Source organism: Mustela putorius, unplaced genomic scaffold (assembly GCF_011764305.1).
Source record: "Mustela putorius furo isolate JIRA1106 unplaced genomic scaffold, ASM1176430v1.1 tig00001012_pilon_pilon_pilon, whole genome shotgun sequence".
Classification (NCBI taxonomy): domain Eukaryota; kingdom Metazoa; phylum Chordata; class Mammalia; order Carnivora; family Mustelidae; genus Mustela; species Mustela putorius.
Genome location: NW_025421531.1, coordinates 1,951,126 through 1,969,714, shown reverse-complemented (window position 1 = coordinate 1,969,714; position 18,589 = coordinate 1,951,126). Strand labels below are relative to the sequence as shown.

At 44.5% G+C, this 18,589-nt stretch overlaps 1 long non-coding RNA gene and 1 pseudogene across 1 annotated transcript in view; both read left to right on the top strand.

Moving 5' to 3' along the window:
• The window catches only part of LOC101673289, a 101,015-nt gene extending 83,547 nt beyond the window's left edge, over positions 1–17,468 (top strand). The window contains exons 3-4 of the long non-coding RNA XR_001180077.2: positions 11,716–11,807; positions 16,497–17,468. This is a non-coding gene — a long non-coding RNA (uncharacterized LOC101673289). The remainder of the gene's footprint in view (positions 1–11,715; positions 11,808–16,496) is intronic.
• LOC101673000 lies at positions 3,436–4,095 on the top strand (annotated as a pseudogene).
• Positions 17,469–18,589: the final 1,121 nt, after the last annotated feature.

The following is an 18,589-nucleotide window of genomic DNA, read 5'->3' as shown; positions in this document are numbered from 1 at the left end:
TTCCTGGGCTAAGGCTGAATTGTGAGCCATAAAGAGATTCCTATAGTGACTGAGGACCCTCATAAGTTTGCTGAAGAATTTAACATAGGTTTTCAAACTTGCCAACCTGATTTCTCAGATTTATATTAATTAGTCCACATGCTTGTTGATGAGAATCAGTCCAAATGTTAGATGAAACTAGCCTGATGGGAACATCTTGAACAGGATTTAGAGAAACAGAGCCCTAACTTTTGGCAAGATGCTAGAACACTTGCTGGAGATCTCCACTGAAGAATTATAGTAGCTTAAAAAAAAAAAAAAGATTTTACTTATTTAGAAGAGAAAGAGACCACAAGCAGGGGAGCAGAAGGTAGATGGAGTAGGGAAAGCAGGCTCTCCACTGAGCAGGGAGCCCAGATGCTGGGCTCCATTCCAGGACCCCAGGATCATGCCCTGACTGAGCCACCCAGACACCCCTATAGTAGCTTTTTTAGAAAGCCTGTCGATTGGAAAAAAATTCAGGCTTGAACACAAAAGCCTGATGAATCTGTTCATGATTATTACCCTTGATTCCAAACTATCTTAAAAAAAAAAAAAATTCTGGTCTTATCTTAGATGTTGAATCCCCTTAGGTAGCATTTAACACTTTATTAATGGGCAGATCTGAGATCTTTCCCTTTTAGTTAAAAAGGCCATGATGTAATGGGAAATCATATCCGCTCCAGATTTAGTTAATTTAGCAAACCAGCTCACTTGCACCCTAGATGAATTATTTAAAGGAAAGAGTATTCAAATTTTCAGTGTTCAACTCCAGGGAATTAAGACCTTTAAACAAAACTGGAAACTTAGTTTCTGCTCTTATTGCAAAGACCAAGGGCATTGGAAAGTGCTCCAGATGCCTTCGACCCTCTGGCCAACCTTTTTAATGTCCTCCTAATTACCACTGATGGGGCTCCAAGGAGCTAAGGGGCTCTTCCCAGTCTTCTCTCTCAATCAGATCAGAGGAACCATTCTTCAGAATGGGAATGAAAGCTCTTCCTTCTCCTACTAACACCAGAGCTTCATTCTTGGAGATCAACCCCATTGCTATAAAGCAGTCCCTGCCTTGGAGTACTAAACCAGTTCCAACAGTAGTGGGCTCTAATAAACCCCAACAAGTTCCTGTCTCTGAATCTATTCCCTTTTGTCTAGGCTCTTTGAGAGATACACAATTCCTTTCTCTTTAGTTCCTCCACCTGTATTTATTTCAAGATTTCTTAGAAAAATACCATGCAGGCGTTTCTTTCTACCAAAAGGGGGAAATAATTCTAGAATTTGACAGTAATAACTAAAATAGTCGAGCAAGGAAAATAAATGATGCTTTGGCATCTTTTCTATACTTGGTCTCTAATGGTGCTAGAGCAGAGTCCGAGGACATTGGATCATTTGCTCCCATTAGATCAACCACCGTCCTCTTTATGGGAAAGCCTTCAGTGATATCCACAGAGTCCACAGTGTACCTCCCATCAGAATTCAAATGGACCACGCAAAACTTCTCCCTGGTATTAATTCCCTATAAATGGAGAATCCCTTCAGTGTATCAAGCCCATTACAGGAGATTACAAGGCTCAGGGTCTCATTCTCTGCTACACTAGTCCCTGTAACACTCCATTTTTGCCTATGGAAAACCATAGGTTAGGCTGAGGATGGAAATTTGCACCTTTTGACTCCCTGTGACAGTTTATAGAAAACCCCTCTAGCCAACCCTACTACCAATGCATTTTCATAGTTTACTGATGGTTACTAATTAAAGGATAAAAATGGTAAATATGATGCCAAGCATTTCTATTGCAACTCCTTTTGAAGTCACTGAGACAGCACCTTTATCTTTGGCTACTGCAGCCCAACAGGCTGAGTTATATGCCCTTACCTGAGTGTGTACTTTGACCAAGGGTAAAACTAAACATTTATACTGATGCCTCTGGGGTTGCCCATAATTTTGGAATGTTATGGTAACAATAAGGTCTTACCTCCAATGGGAATACATTTAAAAATGGTTCCTATGTCCAAAATGTATTACAAACCATACTTTTGCCAGGGGCTATAGCTGTTATTAAGCTTCTCAGACATTCCAGACCTGACTCCCAGCATGTTAAAGGAAACTACCTTGCTGATATTTCCACATATGCAGCTCTCACGGAGACCAATAGTTAAACCACTGTTATGTTTCAAAGGGATAGTCTCTCAAATAACGATTGAGAAAAACTGATGAGAGATGTCCAAAAATTGGCTCCAGAAAAGAAGGAACAATATAAAAAATGTAATCATTGTTGGTTTGATAAAAAGAACTTTAGTTTGGACGAAATAACTATCCAGTCCTAGCAGGAATTCTAAAATTCCCACTACTTACAACTGAATATGCATTAAACTACTGTTCTACTGATAAAATGGTAGTGTTCATGAACCAATATTGGTAGGGAAATGTTAACCACCCCACAAAAACTGCCTACCTTGGTTGTTCCTTTTGTCCAAATTACAATATTGGAAAACCTCTCCCTACTGGCCCTGGGCATATTAAATTGCCAAATGAACAATTTGAGGTTTGGCAAATGGATTTCATACAGCTCCCTCCATCTCGAGAATAAAGTGTTTTAGTAATGGTTTGTATGTTTTCTCACTGGACTGAAGCTTTCCAATGCCTCTTCTGTGGCTAAAATTGTGTTAGAAAAGATTATCCCTACTTGGGTTACCTCTCTCAAACTTCATAGTGATTAAGAGACCCATTGTACTGGTCAGGTGCTTTGACGCATCTGTGCTGTTTGGCTGATTTTACAACACTTTCGTTGTGAACACCATCCTCAATCCTTGGAGTTGATTGAATGCACTGACAACACTATTAAGACTAAACTGAACAAAAAAGACTTTAAAACAAAGACTATCACAAGAGACAAAGAATGACACCATATAATCATAAAAGGAATATTCCAACAAGAAATATAACACATGTAAATATGTACCCAAGATGGGAGTACCCTAATACATAAAGCAGCTACTAACGAATATGGAAGCAATTGATAGTAATACAATAATAGTAGGGGGTTTTAACATCCCACTGACCTCAATGGATAGATCACCCAGACTAAAAGTCAACAAGGGAACAGTGACTTTGTGTGACATATTGGATCAGCTCCATCTAAAAAATATATTGAGAACATTCCACACTAGAAGAGAAGCATACCCATTCTTTTCAAGTGCACATGGAACATTCTCCAGAATAGATCACATATGTATCCACAAAATAAGTCTTGACAAAAAAAAAAAAGAAATTCAAAAATACCAAATTCCTACCATGTATCTTTTCTGACCACACTGCTATGAAATTAGAACTCAATCACAAGAAAAAAATCTGGAAAGAATGCAATTATATGTAGATTAAATAACATGATCAAATAAAAATAATAATATTTTATTTTATATATAATATTTATTAAAAAATTATATAACAGTGAATGGGTCAACCAAGAAATCAAAGAGGAAATAAATGGAGACAAATGAAAGCATAGTCATCCAAAAATCTTTGGAATGCAGCAAAAGCTATTTGAAGACGGAAATTTATAGCAGTACAGATGTACCTCAAGAAGCAAGAAAAAGGAAGATGGCGCCGAAAGCTAAGAAGGAAGCCCCTGCCCCTCCCAAAGCCAAAGCCAAAGCCAAAGCAAAGGCTTTGAAAACCAAGAAAGCGGTGCTGAAAGGCATCCACAGTCACAAAAAAAAAAAAAGATCCGCACATCACCTATGTTCCGAGGACCCAAGACTCTGCGTCTCCGAAGGCAACCCAAATACCCTCGAAAGAGCGCCCCCAGGAGAAACAAGCTAGACCACTATGCCATCATCAAGTTCCCCCCCCTGACTACTGAGTCAGCCAGGAAGAAAATAGAAGACAACAACACACTTGTGTTCATTGTGGATGTCAAGGCCAACAAGCACCAGATCAAACAGGCTGTGAAGAAGCTCTATGACATGGATGTAGCCAAGGTCAACACCTTAATCAGGCCTGATGGAGAGAAGAAGGCATACGTTCGGCTGGCCCCTGACTATGATGCTTTGGATGTTGCCAACAAAATTGGGATCATCTAAACTGAGTCCAGCTGGCTAAATCTAAATACAGTTTTTTCAGGATAAAAAAAAAAAAGCAAGAAAAATCTCAAACAACATAACCTTACACCTGAAGGAGCTAGAAAAAGAACAAACAACCTAAAGCCAGCAGAAATAAGGAAAAAAATAAAGATCAGAGCAGAAGTAAACAAAATAGAAACTAAAAAAAACAGTAAAATAGATTAATGAAACCAGGAGTTGGTTGAAAGAATCAACAAAATAGACAAACCTCTAGCCAGACTCCTAAAAAAACAGGTCTTGAATAAACAAAATCACCAATGAAAGAGGAGAAATACCAACATCACAGGAACAAATAATTGTCATAAAATATTATAAAAAACTATATGCCAACAAACTAGACAACCCAGAAGAAATGGATGAGTTCCTAGAAACACATAAATAGCCAAAACTGCAGCAGGAAGAAATAAAAAATTTGAACAGACTAATTACCAGCAAGGAGATTGAATTGTAATAATAAAAAAAAAAACTCGCAATAAGCAAAAGTCCAGGACCAAACAGTTCTATGGCAAATTCTACCAAACATATAAAGAAGACTTAACACTTATTGTACTCAAACTGTCCTGCAAAATAGAAGGAAACTTCAAAATTCATTCTGAGGTCGGTGTTACTTGATACCAAAACCCATTAAAGACCCCACAAAAAAGAACAATAGGCCAATATCTCTGATGAACATAGAGGCAAAAATCCCCAACAAAACACTAGCAAGTAGAATCCAACAATACATTAAAAAAAAAAAATCAGTCACCATGATAAAATGTATTTATTCCTGGAATATAAGGGTGGTTCAATATTTGCAAATCAATGTGATACATCGCATCAGTAAGAGAAAGGATAAAAACCAATATGATCATTTCAATAGATGCAGAAGAAGCATTTGATAAAATACAACATCCATTCATGATAAAAGTTCTTGACAAAGTGAGTTTAGAGGGAACACACCCCCAACATAAGAAAGGTCATCTGTGAAAAACCTACAATGAACATCATAATGGGGAAAAATTGAGAGCTTACCCCCTAAGGTCAGGAACAAGACAAGGATGATCTAACCACTTTTATTCAACATAGTACCAGAAGTCCTAGTTATACCAATCAAGTAAGAAATAAGATATATATAAATTGGTAAAGAAGAAGTAGAACTTTGATTTGCAGATGACATGATACTATATAGAGAAAACCTAGAAGACTCCATCAAAATCTGCAGGAACTAATAAATGAATTCTGTGAAGTCACAGGATCTTTTGTGTTTCTATACACTAATAATGAAGCAGCATAAAGAGAAATTAAGGAAAAAATCCCATTTACAATTGCACCAAAAATAAGAAGATACCTAGGAATAAACCTAACCAAAGGGGTAAAACTCTGAACTATATGACATTGGTGAAAGAACCCTCTTGCACTGTTGGTGGGAAAGCAAACTGGTGCAGCTACTGTGGAAAACAGTATGGAGGTTCCTCAAAAAGTTAAAAATAAAACTACCCTATGATCCAGTAATCACACAACAGGGTACTTACACAAAGAATATGAAAACACTAATTTGAAGGGGCCTATGCACCCCTATTTTATTGCAGCATTATTTACGTAGCCAAGATATAGAGGCAGCCCAAGTGTCCATCGATAGATGTATCGATAAAGAAGCTGTACACACACACACACACACAATGGATTATTATCCAGCCATAAAAGGATGAAATCTTGCTATTTGCAACAACATGGAAGGATCTAGAGAGTATTATGCTAAATGAGCTAAGTCAGAGAAAGACCAATACCATATGATTTCACTCCTATATGGAATTTAAGAAACAAAACAAATGAACAAAGAAAAAAAAAGAAGCCAAAACCTAGACTCTTAATCATAGAGAACAAACAGATAGTTACCAAAGGGGAGGTGGGCTGGGGGATGGGTGAAACTGGTGAGGGGATTTAAAGTGCACTGACCTTGAAGGGCACTGAGTAATATGTGGAGCTTTCGAATCACTATTTTGTAATTAAAATTTTAATTGATTAAAAAAATACTGGGGAACACTCTCCAGGTTTAGACCATGGACACAAGTGTCCTCAGAGAGAGCCTAGATAACACAGCCCCTGTGATCCAAAACTTTACTCCCCAAAATAGTCTAAGAAAGCAAAGGTCTTCATTCCACAGGTAGTGAAACCAAAACATTGAATTAAATGCTTCACTGTTCTACCCTAAGGAAACTCTGGTTAACCTGACTGACTTATGAGCTTGTTTTGCAGAAGTTGACGGACCACCAGCAAGACTGGCTGAGCCTGGAACAAACCAAAAAGAATTCTTGCAGTTGCACAGACAGGACCAGGAGTAAACGAAAGTAACTTCTGTGATGACACATTCTGAGCTCTCCCCCATCTTCATGCTACCCTGACATTTAATGGATATGTGTCCCATGAAAAGATAGGGTTCCTGAATTTCCATACCCAGAAAGGAGAACACTTCTCTTTTCCCCTATATCCAATCAACATAGTCCTTTGGGGGTTTATCCCCCTGTTGGACCATAATCTTCCCCTATATCCATTCAACCTACATACCTATGACATCCTGCCCCCTTGTTCTTTTTTTTTTTTTTTAAGATTTTATTTATTTATTTGACAGAGAGTGATCACAAGTAGGCAGAGAGGCAGGCAGAGAGAGAGGAAGGGAAGCAGGCTCCCTGCTGAGCAGAGAGCCCGATGAGGGACTTGATCCCAGGACCCGGAGATCATGACCCGAGCTGAAGGCAGTGGCCTAACCCACTGAGCCACCCAGGCGTGCCCCCCCACCCCCTTGTTCTTAAATACACCTAACTGCAACCCTTTGTGGAGGCAGATTTGAGAAATTTTCTCCCATTTCCTTGTTTGGTGCCCTGCAATAAAACCCTTTTCTCTACCACAAAACCAGCATCAGTGTTGGACTTGCTGGGCACTAGGCAATGGACCCGTGTTCAGTAACAAAATTGATGACCATGAAGGGACCCTAAGTCCTCTCTGGACACTTGTCTATTGTTCACTGCCCCTTGCTCGCCCAGGATTCTGTGAAGGGTCCAGCAGCTGCCAGGACCATTGATCCAGGAAGGCGTAGGGGTCCCTGCATTGTGGGATGATGCGAACCTTCACATTTTAGTTTCTTTTTTGTGGTAGAAAAACAGGACTTGATTTGGAAAAAGTCTGTTCTTGAATACTTCATGTGCGACAGCATGGGACAAGTTTTTCTTCTCTTTGAGCCTCTTCTGGGGGTCAACTTGATAGAGTTCCACAAGGAAGCTCTGACTTCTGAAAGGAAGCCTTCGCTGGGGGAAATGCTGACATCAAGGAAGAGTTAGGGACCCTACCCATAGAAGTCCTCTGGTTTTCTTACTTCTTGAATTTTTTGATAATGTGCATCTAGTTTTGCTAGCATTATATTAGGCAATATCTTGGTTAGGATAAAAGAAGTAAGTTAAAGCCAAAGCATGGGTAATAGTAATTTGATCTCTTCATGCAGCCCTTTGGTATGCATACTTAAAATCTCAGCAGCTTGTAGTTATGATCCCATGAAAAACAAGACAACATTTTTCCTTAATATTGCTGGGCCACAGTGCTCCCTGGACTCCTGAGAAATGTAACTTGAAAATGGGCCTTTGGATTATACTGCTATTCTCCAGTTAGAATTGTTCTGTAAAAGAGAGGAGAAATGAGATGAAGATATTCTGTCTGTACAATCTTTCGTGTTGTTGTAGCAAAACAAGCTGGTACAGAAGAAATGTAAGATTATGGTCCAACAGGGGGATAAACCCCCAAAGGGCAGTGTTACCAGAATCTAATAAGCGACAGGATGACCCCTTAATTAATGCAGCTGAATTTACCAAAGGTCCAGGTCGACCTCCATAGGGTGGTGCAGCAGGGGCTCCAGCTACGCAAACGTCCAAGCCCTGGGCTCTAGGGTCCCAGGCTCGTGAGGAGTCAGAACAAAAAGGAATAGTCTTGCCTCATACTTAACAGGGAAGGGAGCAAACTTTGGCCAGGGAGTCACTCAAATTGAGGCAGGGCAATTCCCTTTAAGGCAAGTGACCATTGAGGAAACAATGGTGACCAATCGGTTGAAATGATTTGTGTACCTTTGCTTTTTCTCTACTTCCAACTTGTTTAACTGGAAAAATAATAAGCCAACATATAGATATGGCTCCAAAAGGAATAGAAAATTTGTTCTCTCCAATCTCGCCACCCATAACCTCATCTGGGCAAAGGTACAGAGTTTAGTAATCACTCTCCGTATGTCGGAAGAGTGGAGAATGGTGTTAGAAGAAGCTGATAAGCTCCTGGCTGGGGCTCTAGCCAATCTGGTAAGGACTGCAGCTGCCATGGTGGTGCTGGTGGCTGACCCCAACTGAGATACAAATGCTATGGGAAATTATGCTAGGGTCCTAGATATTCAAAAGAAATGACGGACGTTGGAAGGGCCATAGAAAGGTCTATGTCACAACTGGGAGAAATTGCCTTTGAGGTCTTTAACAGTAGAGATCACAAACAGGAGAAAAAGAAGCAATGCAAGATGAAACAGGTGACCTAGCTTGCTACTGCCCTTACACGGGAAGGACAAAGAGGTGACAAACCCAAGGTAAGAACTCCTGGCAAGCAGAATCAGAAGGGGCACACTATAATGGGGCCTTGGCAATGTGCCTACTATAAACAGGAAAGCCATTGGAAGAAAGAAATGCCCCAATATTAAATAAAGCTCCTGGAGAAAAAGGGAAGCAAGATCACATTACTCTTGAAATGTCCCAGCTTACTGAGACTGATCAAAAGTGATGAAGCCTTCACTCTATTACAACCCACAGGCTCCATTAACCTTTCTCACAAGGAGCCCTGGCACAACTGAAAGTGGGAAGGTGGATGACAGTTTTTGATCGACACAGGCACCACCTGTTCTGTGTTAATTATTTGATTAATAAAATTATCCTCCATGAAATTAACAGGAGTATCAGGAGAACCTTTGCAAAGATGGTTCTTCCAACCCCTAGGTTGTCAAGTTGGAAAAACTTATCTGCAGCATAGTTTTTTGTATAAGCCTCAGTGTCCCACTCCACTATTCAGAAGGGACCTGCTGAATGAGCTCAATACTCACATCACTTTTTTGTCTGCATGAAGAGATAACAAAGTACTACCAGAGCAATGTGAGCATTCCAGGCAATATTACAGTAAGGACAGGAACAGCCAATGGTCGTGTCAGAAGAGATTCTACGAAAGGTAAACCCCAATGCAGGCAGATGGGATGACTGGAGGGGCAAAAACCGTAGCACGCATTCAGGTGAGGTTTTGCCTAAGGCAAAGATTCCAAACCTAAAACAGTGTTCCCTAAGAGAACATCTTACGTGAGATTTGTAGACTCTGGTGATTGCCTTTTTAAAACAGGACTAATTCAGTCCTGTCCCTTACTTCTAACACTGCAATCTTGCTGGTTTAGAAGACCGCACAAAAGAATATTACTTTGCCCAAGACCTCAGAGCAATTAGACAAATAATGGAAAATGGTCACCTGGTGGTACCTAACCCTTGCACCTTGCTCATCACCTTGTCTGGAGTTCTTCACTGGTTCACTGGATTCTTAAAGGAGGTGTTTCTCTGTGTGCCTCGAAGTCCAGAATCTCAAGAACTATTGACCTTTGAATGGGAAGACTTGAACATGAGGTTAAGCAGCAGTAATGCTGAACTGTACTCCCCCAAGGATTTAAGAATGTCCTTCTTTTGGTGAGGTTCTGGCTAAAGATCTCTGAGAACTTCTGCTCAGAGAGGGTACCTTGCTTCAATAGGTGGCTGACATTTTGATAGCCAGTAGGACCAGAGACTAAAGATGATTTGACTCACAACTTTTTAGCTGACTGGGGATGAAATATCTAAAAAAGGGGGGCAAATTTCTCAACTCTCTGTGAAATATTTGTTGTTTGAATGGTCTTCTCAGGGGCATAGAAGTTTCCTTCCTGATAGGGGAAGAGTTATTAGCCAGGACTGTGTTACCCACTATCCAGAGACAACTGTGGAGATTTTTAGATACTTCCATATCTAGATTTTCTACTTTGGCTTCACAGCGAAGCCCTTCTATGAAGCCATCAACTGAAGAAACAATGAACTCTGTAATTGGACAGGATAATGTCACCAGGCATTCCACATCATTAAAAATTTTTGTTAAAGGCACCAGCATTGGGACTTCCAGACCTAAGAAAGCTCTTTGACTTGTCCATTCATGAAAGACTTGGTAACTTTACATGAGAACAAGTTGCGTATTTTTAAAAAATGGATATGGTGACAGGGGAATTCTGGGCTCAGACTGGTTTTCAGGCTTATTTTCACAGATTCTCTCAGGCATTAATTAAAGTGGATATATTAAAGGACTAATTAAGTGGATATACCCATATGCATCATACCAGTTATTAGATCTGGAATGACAAATTGTGCATGGTGTTGTTTCAAGGTGGTCAAACAAAGAACTAATATCCTAGTTATGCTAAATGAACATGCAGAACCAGGAACAAGAATATACTTCCAAGTTAAGTAAAAAATAATTTCATTCCTCAAGCCCTAAACTGTGCCCCTAAAATCAGCAGGAAGTAGCCAGAGTGGTCGTCTTCCCAATCCCTCAAGACTGGAAAATGATCAAATGATAGAGGGGACTAAAACCAATATGCTGAGTTAAAGAACGCGTGGCTGTTCCACCCTAAGGAAACTCTGGATAACCTGATTGATTTATGAGTTTGTTTTGCAGAAGTTGACTGACCACCAGTAAGACTAGCTAAGACTAGAGCAAACTGGGAAGAATTCTTGCAGCTGTACAGACGGGTTCAAGAGTGAATGAAATTAACTTTTGTGATGACACACTCTGAGATCTCCCCCATCATCATGCTTACTCTAACATTTAATGAACATGTGTCCCATGAAAAGACAGGATTCCTAGATTCCCATAACCAGAAAGGAGGAGGCCTCCCTTTTCCCATATAACCAATTAACATATTCCAATCAACCTACACACATCCTCATCCCTTATACTTAAATACACCTAATTTCCACCCTTTGGGGAGGCAGATTTGAGAAATTTTCTCCCATCTTCTTGCTTGGCACCCTGCAATAAAACCCTTTTTCTCTACCACAAAACCAGCATCAGTGTTTGGCTTCATGTACATTGAGAAATGGGCCCTTGTCCAGTAACAAAAACGATGGTGTAGCGAAGACCATGTCTGTGGTCTCCCATGAAAATATAAGAGGTCTCCAGTCTCTGACCCCCTAAGCTATTTCACCAGGCAGGCACTACTAGAATGGGACTTTTCCAGGGCTAAGGAGCAACAAAGTTAAGATGACAAAGGTCCCCTTTGGGCAGCAACCTCTTGTGACAACTCCCTTGGCATTGGTGGACAGAGTGCTGCTTACAACCTCTTGCTTCAGAACCCCGGTCTATTCAACTGACCAGCAAGGTATATCCAAGTAAGTGAACTCTCTGAATGGTGGAGACAAACAGAATGTTCTCGCTGGTCACAGAATCAAGCTCTTGGGACATAGAACAAGATGAAAGGAAAAACTTCATCTGTTTTTTTCGTTGTTGTTTTGTTTTGTTTTTTACAAGGGGAACCCACATCAAAGTTTGTCCAAACAGACCCCAGTTGGAGAAGAATCGTGAACACACCAGTCTATGAGCCCGACTTGAACAGCAGGCTGGTAAGGCCCAGGGTGACATTCTTTCCCCTTAGTGACTCCTATTTATGACAGATGATACGAGATAAGGGAAAGCATTGACCACCTCAGGAAGGACATGATTAGTCAAACCAAGACTATTCTACCAAATTTACTAGATTTTCCAAGTCCAAGCAACCGATTCCACAAATATTTTCTCCAGCTGATCTAAATTTAGAAAGAGAAAAAGGACTCTCACCACTTGCAGGTACATTAGTTACCCCCCCACCCCCCACCCCCTCTCTGCTGCACTTCTGTTCAGCCAGGGACGTTCACCCTGCCCATCACACCAAGTTTTGCAGAGGCAAAATATTTCTGTACTCTTCAACATTCTCCTAGTGGCCTAAGAGTTAAATTGCCGTAAGATAGATTAACAGGAGAAAGAAGCAGAATTTTGTGTGTACAGAGGCCAGATACTAAAAGTGAGACTCAAATGACTAACACAGGCTGCTGAGAGTCCACACCCTGACACCACCTCTCCTGCACTCGCCCTGTTACAGGGTCCTGGCTAACCTGACCTGTCCTCTCGCCAGTGCAGTGCGTGTGTGGTCAGCTCCACTCCAGCCCCTCGGGGTTTGCCGGGGCCCTGCAGCTCTGGGGAGCCATGGCCCACTCCTAGACACCCGCATGGGTTTAGTGGGGATGGGACCAGCCCCAAACATCACCCTGAGGTAGCAGCTACAATCTGGGGACAGTCCCTTCACATTTGAACTTGCTGTCCGAGTGGATCCAAGGCTTTTCCTTCCCTCAAGGCTCTCAACAGTCTCTTGTTAGATGATACCTGGAAAGCACTCCTGGCCCTGTACTGCAGCAGTCCAGTGACCTCAAGCTCTGCCTCGGAGGGGACAGTGCCTGTGGGGAAGGATAGGGATTGCAAGTACCCACATATCTTGTTCTTAAGAGCCACTCTTCTAATCGAGCCTCCCAAGACCAGCACTCTGTTGCAGGTCCCTGGCTACACGTGCGGTTCATACCCCCGAGGCAGGTGAGGACCTCCAAGGAAAGGAAGTGGTACCAGACACCAGTACCTGCCTAGGCTACAGGTACTGTGTGCCCACCACGAAATATCACCCTGGGGCCGCAGCAGCAAACTGGCCACCATCACTCTCCATTTGCACTTCCTGCCTGCAGGGGTTCTGGGCTGCTCCAGCCACCAGGATTCCCAGGTGCCTCTTATTAGGTAACACCCCTTGAGAAAGCCCCGCCCCACCCAGGCAAGGCAGACAGGTATCCTCCAGCTTGGTCTTCAAAGGAAGCCTGATATTTGCTTAAGTTACAGTCTGAATTGAGGCACATGCCTTTGTCCACTCCATCCTATTCCTTGAGATGGCCCACCTGGATCCATACCCTACCCCAGGTTCCTGGCTACCTTGAACTACTTTGACCTTGTGCAGGCAGTTCATGTCCCCTCAGATGGCCTGAAGCAGCTGGGGCCCCTCCAGACTAATGGCGCAGGGCCCAGCCCCCAAATCACGAGGAAGCAGAAGCTGCAGATTGGCCACCATCAGTCTTGATTTGAACTTGCTGCCTGTAAGGGTTCCAGGGTTTGCCAACAACCAGGACTCCCAGGTATCTCTTATTCGATGATAGTTACCCAAGCTAGCCTGCTCAGCCTTGCCCTAAGACAGGAGGGCAGTATCCTCGGATACTGGCTCCTGAAGCTGGGTCCAGTATCCAACCACCTGCATAGCCTCAGGGACAAAGGAGCCCAACTCTGAAAATCTTTCCAAGACAGTAGCTTTAAATTGCTCCAAGTTGCCCTCAAATTGATCTGAAACAGCCATAGAAAGGGGCAAAAGTCCATCCTCATGTTGACTCGCTGCATGCTGAAGTCCTGGGCTTCTGTGTCCATCAAAGTTACCAGGAGTCTCTTATGGTAGGATAACCCTGCCAGCCCATTGATCTAGCCGTGCAAGGGACTCCAGACTCCTCAAAGTCTGACTTCACCGGAATATGCATGTTCATCTCAATTACAATCGTGTAGGTTGGGGCTTGGAATTAGGCAGATGACTTGTAACCCCAAGAGCCTGTTCCTATGAACCCTACTACTTACAAGACTTGCTCTGGTCCTGGTCTCTGGCTACCTTGACCTGCACGGACCACACATACACAGCACATACCCTGTAAGCTGGCCGCTGGCAGACCTGATACTCCAAGCCTGTGAAAATCCAGCCAGGCCCCAACCACCTGCAGAGCCTCCGGCATGGACGGAGCCCACCTTTCAAAAAAAAAAAAAATCACACTGAGCCCATAGCTACAATGGTTGACAAACACCCCCATGTGGCCTTGCTGCCTGAGGGGTCCCAGGTTTAACCAGCAAATATTTCCAGGTGTCTTTTATTGGAGGGGACCCTGGCCCTGCTGCTGCCATCCCCCCCCCCCCCCGGCAAGGCAGTTCAGACATAGCCTGTCCCTGTGACCTGGCCTCACAGGGCAGTTGTATTTTTCCAGATCCCTGACTGCCCTGGCCTGTGCACGTGCAGTACATACCCCATCAGCTGCCCTTTGGCCGCTGGGCCCTCCTGGCCCGTGGAGCAAATGTCCAGAGCCAGCCACTGGCATAGCCTCAAAAATGGAGAGAGCCAGCTCCCCCCAAATCAAAAATCACTCTGAGCTGCTGAAATGAGAGACAGTCCTTTGTGGCCTTACTGTCTCCTGAGGTCCGAGTTTCTGCCTCCACCACCGTTCCCCGGTGTCTCTCATTGGGGGGGTACTCCAGATCTCTCAAGGACTGCCTTTGGTGAGAATACGAACAATGCCGTAGGGCAGGGTTTGGAATTAGGCAGATGCTTTGTAATTTTAAGAACCTGCTCCCCTGACCTGACATCTCCAGATGCTCGCCCTGTTCCAGGTCTCCAGCTTCCCTGACCTACACCCGCAGCCACACACACATCCCGTAAGCCAATCTTGGGCAGACCCAGTCCTCAGAGCCTGTGAAACGCTGGCCAGGCCCCCACCACTTACATAGTGACCGGCGAAAAGGGAGCTCACCTTATGAAAATTGCTTCTAGTGGACCCCTACTAATGGGAGACAGTTCCCGTGTGGACGTGACTCCGGATGGGGTCTTGAGCTTCTTTAGGAACCAGGATCCCCCGATGTCTCCAAATGGAAGACAACCCGTCCTATGGGTCTGGTTTTTCCCAAGCGAGGCTGTTGAAAAACCTCCAAGTCTTCCCTGGTCTAGATCCCAGGCCAATTTAACCTGGGAGGGAGAACCGCGCATGCGCTTTTGGCACGCCACAGTTGGCCTTGGGCTGCAGGGGGCACTCCAGGCCTATGGAACCCCAGCCTGAATTCAGGCACTTGAATGACCTCAGGATGGAGGGAGCCCCACCCCCTGATAATCCTTGTGAGGAAGCAATCTGCATTGCTTCCATTTGCATTGGCTTCCTGATGGGTTTGCCAACAATCAAGACTCCCAGGTATCTCTTATTAGATGATAGGATACCCAGGCTGGCCTACTCAGCCTTGCCCTAAGACAGGAGGGCAGTATCCAACCACCTACATAGCCTCCAGGACAAAGGAGGCCAACCCTGAAAATCTTTCTAAGGCAGCAGCCTTAGATACCCTGATGAGATGTCAAGCTTCTCAACCATCGTGGCTTCTCAGGTGTTTCTTGGGGGTCTTCCGGTCATCTAACCTAGCCCTGCCCAGGCAAGGCCGATCTTATTTCTGCAGCTCCGCCTTCAGGGGGAATATATGCATTTGTGGAGCTTAAACCTTGGAATTAGGCAGATGCCAGGTTCCCTAATGACCGCCTCCTGTGACTGGCCTCACCGGACATTACTCAGGTCAAGGTCCCTGACCGCCCTGACCTGCATGGCCCACATATATGTGGTCTACACCATGTCAGCCAGCCCTTGGCTTTTGGGGCCCTCAGAGGCCTGCAGAGCTCAAGCCGGTCCTCAAATACCTCCTAGCTGCCGGGGTGTGGAGAGCCTGAAATCCTTCCTGAGGCTTCAGCTTGACCTGTTGACAGCTCATTCCCATTGGAAGCAGCTGCCCAGTGGCTTCTCCAGAATCAAGGATCCCAGGTGTCTCTTATTACACATTTCTCAGCCACCCCTTCCTGCCCCACTGAGGCAAGGCACTATGGATTCTTCCAGCTCTTCCTTCAGGGAGAATATATGCCATTTTGTCTGTTAAGCCTTGATATACCAGATGCTCGGGAACCCAGCTGCCCCGTCCTATGACCCAGCTTCAGCCAACATCGCCCAGTTCCAGGTCCCTGGTTACACTGGCTACTCGGACTCACGGGGCCTGTGCTTCCATGGTCCATATTCTGTCAGTTGGCTTCCGGCTGTCACGGCCTTCTATGCCTGTGGAGGTCAGGTGGGGGTCCCCATATGCCTGCTGGCTTGCAGGGTGGACAAAGCCCACCCCCCTACTAAAATCATGCTGGGGCTCCAGCTTCAACGAGAGGCAGCAAGGCCCATTTGGACCAGCTGCCTGTTGGGTGTTTGGCTTCTCCAGCAACCAGGGGGCGTCTCTTACTGGAGGAAGCACAGCCTCTGTACGACCCACGCAGGGCAAGGCAATCAGGACGACTCTAGCTAGGCCTGCAGAGGGAATATTTACATTTGCATAGGTTGGGGCTTAGAATTAGATTTTTTGCACCCCAAGAGCATGTTCCTGGGACCAGGTATCTCTGGATGCTTGTTCTCCTTTTCCAGGTCTCTGGCTTACCCTTACCTCGGGGGAGTGCACACGGACAGTATGTACCCCAAAAGTCGGCTTTGGATAGACCTTGCCCTCCAAGCTTGTGAAATTTAGGCCTCCACTGCCAGCATCACCCCTGGTGGAGAGCGAGCCCATAGGTGTGAAAGGGTGACAGGTGGTCATCATGCAGACTTGCTGCCTGTGGGCTCCAGGCCTTCTGGGGGAATCAGGACTCCCCTGGGTCTCCATACTGCAGGCCACTTCCTAGTAAGGCAGTTGAAAAACCTCCAGCTCCGCTCCTGGGGGCATATTCCATAATGTAGGTAGGCCTTGTCCATTAGGCCGATACCCCGTACCCCCACTAGCTCTTCTCTGTGATGCTCATCAACTGCGGTGGCCCTGTTGCAAGTCTCCTTTTGGCCTCAACTGCCAGACCTGCTCACGCAGACTCTGTACCCTGCCACCCGGCCTTGGGTGGCAGGGGCACCCCAATGACCTCAATGTCCTCTGGGTAGAAGGAGCCCACCCCTGGGAAGTCTTTCTGAGGCCATAACTTTAACCTGGCAACAGGGTCTGAAAGACCCCTCTCCCCTTGCTAAAGGCTTGTCTAAGTAACCTATTATTCCCATAGCCGGATGGCAACACATATCCTGCACAAACAGGATGTCTGTGATCACCCGGTCTGTCAAAAGAAAAGACAAATGAGAAGTAGAATGTAACTGGGACTTTCCAGAGTGCTGACCCAAGGAACCACCAGAACGCCCTGACCCCAACGCCCAATCGTGCTTGATTCAAATTAATCAATCAGACTCCTGTAACCATGCATACCTGCTTCTGTAAGATCGCTTCCCGCTACCGCTTCCCACCACCCCAACCCTTGCCTTATATAATCTGTTCCCCAACCTAGCCCGGCGCGCTCAGTCCACAAAGGCTGATGCGTCCGCAGGCGCCTGTGTAACCAATAAACCTCTTGCAACTTGCATCCAGTGGAGGCTTGGTGTCTGCTTCTTGGGTGCGGATCGAGGGTCTTTCAGGTCCTCATGTGGACCGACTGTCTGATGGGGTCTTGATCTTTATCAACAACCGGGGGCCCCCAGGTATCTCCTATTCAAGACTGCCCTGGTCAGCACTCCTGGTCCTACTCTGCCAATGCAGTGCAGATTCCCCCAGCTCTGCCCCTAATGTGCACATTTGTGTCGATCAGGCCTTGGAATTGGATGTCATTGCTCAGGTTTTATTTCTTTTTATTTTTTAGTCTAACTTCCTAGGAGTCATTCCTGAGTCAGCATAACTTAATTACATCAACCCAAAATGGGTCAGAGGTCATCCTTAAACACATCGACCCGCTAAACATCCCATGTTTTGTCTCTGAAACTCTGTGTGGTTTAGGAAGTGCTTTCAACATTCAGGGAGTGTGCAAGTCTGCTCCATGTTCAGCCAGGGACAAGCAGCTCCCAGGACCCTCTCTGATTTCTCTGGGCACAACTCTTGTATGTCAAGGGACTTCTGGACCACCAGCAGGAAGTATTATCTTAGTGGGGTCCTTTTGGTCTTTTTCCTCCAAATTTCCCTGTTAAATTTCCGGCCAGGCTGCCATTTTGTTTCTTGCCCCAACAGTATCCTGTAGAGACTTAGCCTTCCTGGATTGTTTCCCACTGTAATCTCTATTGTGTTCACCAGTGTCATTGGCTGTGGATGTTTTCCAAGATCATCTTTAATGTCATTCTACTCGAGCAGGACAGCAGAGCTGCTGGTCATAATGCCTGCCTACTCACGTGACCCACAGAGCGGGGCAGAGGTCAGAGAAGGAAGGGTGAGACTTACGGAGATTTCCTTTCATAAGCATTTCTTGACAGTATGTTCTTTGGCCAAATTACAGAAACTATAAATAGTTTTGGTTTTTCAAAATAATTTTGTCCAGCATTATTTCTGTCTTTTGAAGAGGGGATCTACCACAACCCTGTCCTAGCCATTCTTGCCAGTCCCACGTAAAGGAGTTTGAAATACACTTTGTTCAAAATTTCAGGAAGCATTATTTGACATAATTATTCTTGACTACACTTAAAAAATATCTACAAACCTATAATAACTATTAAGAGGGAACCTA